Here is a 3,169-nt window from a genome sequence, read left to right as displayed (position 1 = left end):
GCATTTGTTTCACTGATCTCACACTTAGCCAATTTCCCAAACAACCTAGCCTCATCCAGCTTACCGAAAATGTGCACTTTGATTCTACAACCATCAAGCTTCCTCCCTTGCCTGATGAAACATTGTAGTGCGCAAAGACCTCAACATCCCTTGGCATCTAAAACTACACAGTGGTTTCCTCCAGTGTCCTTCCCCCAGCTGAAATCCACTGTCATCAGAGACTGTGCAGTATTTTCTCCCAGCTACCCCGGCTGCACTGCACTCAGAAATTGTGCAGAGCTGTCCTCCAAGGGCTCCCATACCACAAAAGCGTCCTGTGCCTCAAAACTGCGTAGAGTTTTCCAATCTACCCTGTGTTGAACCTCATAATTACCTTCTCCTTGACATTTGTTCTCACCTTTTTCTCTAATTTTCTCATAAGACTACCGACCCAATCAATGATAAATGATAGGTTTTGTCTTAGGAAAGCATTAAAATGGTAACCATATTATATTTTCATGTTCTTTCTATTTTAATAGATTTTTGTAAATTAGCTACAAAACACAACCTATTCTATAGCTAACTGTGTATTCCCTAGCTACTCTCATGATTTAGCAGGTCACAGGTGTCAAATGAAGAAACGGGTCACATGGGCATTTCCAGAATCATCTCCACATGGATTCTATCATATTCACTCGGTACAGATCAATAGAAAAGCGTGCCTAAAGTCATGGTCAAAGATGGAGTCAAATACGTTATCTAGAAGTAGTAGGACTCTTGATTTTCTCTTTCGTAGCTAATCAAGAGTCTAACTATTCTGTTGAAGAGTTAATTTGAATTAAGCCACCTGTAGCTGATCAGAAGTTAAACAATCCTATTACAATTTGAATTAATCCACCTGTAGCTGATTAGAAGTTAAACAATCCTATTACAATTCGAATTAAGCCACTTGTAGCAAGTTTTTCTCATAAACATTCATGTTAGGTTTAATTTGAATTAGCCACCTATAGCAAGTTTTTCTCTTAAAACAATTATGTTATTTTCCTATAAATATTAGTTGCATGAAACTGAGAAGTAGTTAGAGGCTAGAAGGAATTACAGGTTTTTTGTTGATACTCTGTATTCAGACTTCGTTTTTTTCATGATACAAAATTCATTTTGTCTATGATGTTTTAAAGTGCATCTTTAACTAGCTAACATTCTAGCCACATTAGTTGCAGAGGGCCCCTACACCGAAGGAGGTTTTTTTCACTTGTTGTTTTCAGTTTAATTTCTATTACTCTGTTTTCAACAAGTCTGTTTTCTCTAATTTAGAATGATGTTTCATTTTAGTTTTTAACCAATATTGTAAGGATAAAATCACAACTGTGTAGCCTTGTTCTTCTGAAATATTTTATGGAAAAATGACCTTGTTTCAAAACTAAATGAAGATTGAAGTAATAAGAATACATTGTTGCTTAGTTTTCTTACTGTTTTGTTATTCATTTTCTTAGAACAGAACTGTCAATTAACTGTGGTAATATATGTTCTCAAAAACCATTTTAGAATGATGATGGTCCTAACTTAAATGGTTAAATATCTAATTCATACCATGATTGAATTTACTCAGTACATTGTTAGTTTTGCATAATTTTACCTTTTCTTTTCTGCTTTCAGGTCCTTACTTAGTTGCATCACTTGACATTACAAAAAATCATTTCAAGGAGATTGATTTCATCGTATTCCAAAATTGAATGGTTGAATGTTTAAATGAATGCAATTATTGAGTTACCTTCTGCACCAATATCAATTTTGGTTATAAGAATTAGATCCATGGATTAGGACTAATGATAAGATAAGATAGATGCTCTGTTTTCTTATTAGGTTCTAATTAGTCAATAGTTCTTGGTCTATTTTTAGGAGATTAGAATAACTTAGGAACCTTTCCTTTCCTTTAAAATTCATTAGATCCATTTAAATTTTTCATAGATTGTATATTCTTAGACATCAAAGAACAGAAACCCCCAAAACAAACATAAAATACAAAACAACGAAGTAAGAGAAAAGTTAACTAAGCACATATAGTGCATCACACTTCATCAGTGTACAAAACTTGGTTGATAATTCATGCAAGAAATTTAGGACACTAAATTGACTAAACATTTTGGCACCATTGTTGGGGAAGTGTAATTAGGTAACTTCATCTCTTACATAAAAAAAATGATATGCGTAGAGAAATAGACTCTAGGGGTAGATTCATAGCTAGAGGCATGAGTTCAATTCCTACAACACCACCTACTCCACCAAGACTAAGAAGCGATACACCTCCATCTCAAACTCATATTCATAGCCATAGACCTCCTAAAGTTCTAAGGTCAAAAATTCAATGAAGAGGATCTCCTACTTCATCTACTGAGGCAGTCTTAGAGGAAGAAAGTCTTGGATCTCCAACAAAAAGAGTAGCCTTTTTCACCTCTATAGGGGAACATATTTTACTTGAAGAATTAAGAATACCTAGTGGAGAGGAAGAAGTAGAACCTTTTTTCCACATACCATTGATAGAGGAACCAGAGGAAGAGCAATTAACCTTGCAGGTTGAATCTTATATTAAGTCTGAAGAAACTATAATGGTAGAAGAAGGAGAGGATGGAGAATTTTCACTTTTTGGAGGAGTATGAGGTAGAGGAAGAGGTAGAGTAAATAGTGGAGAACGTAGAGGAAACAATGGAAGAGGTAGAGGAAATATGGAAGTTGATAATTATTTTGGATTCCCTATAGTTGATGAAGAAACATATGCCAGAATGAAAAATATCTCACCCTCTGTCCTCCCAAATTTTCATGGATTAAAAAGTGAAGATCATGAAACCTTCTTATTTGAATTTGAAGTCTTGTGCAGAACTTATGATTATTTACAAGAATCTCAAAAACTCGAATTGTTTCCTTCAACATTGAAAGGAGTTGGCTTAAAATGGTTCATGGGATTGGCCACTCAGTCTATTAGAACATAGAATGACATGAAGAAAGTGTTTTTGGACAGGTATTTGGATTATTTCATGCCTATCAATCACAAAGATGAAGTGTTCAAAATGATGCGAAGAGAGGATGAAATTTTGGAGGATTTAATTGAAAGATTCAACTATAACTTAGAAAGAGCAAAAATGGATAACTTAGATCATGATACTTTAAAAGCTCTTTTATTAAAAGCCATTAG

This window comes from Pinus tabuliformis, chromosome 6 (genome assembly GCF_031772625.1).
Source record: "Pinus tabuliformis cultivar Carrire ecotype Pingquan chromosome 6, CPIR1, whole genome shotgun sequence".
In the NCBI taxonomy this organism is placed as follows: domain Eukaryota; kingdom Viridiplantae; phylum Streptophyta; class Pinopsida; order Pinales; family Pinaceae; genus Pinus; species Pinus tabuliformis.
Note: the sequence above shows the minus strand (reverse complement) of the source record.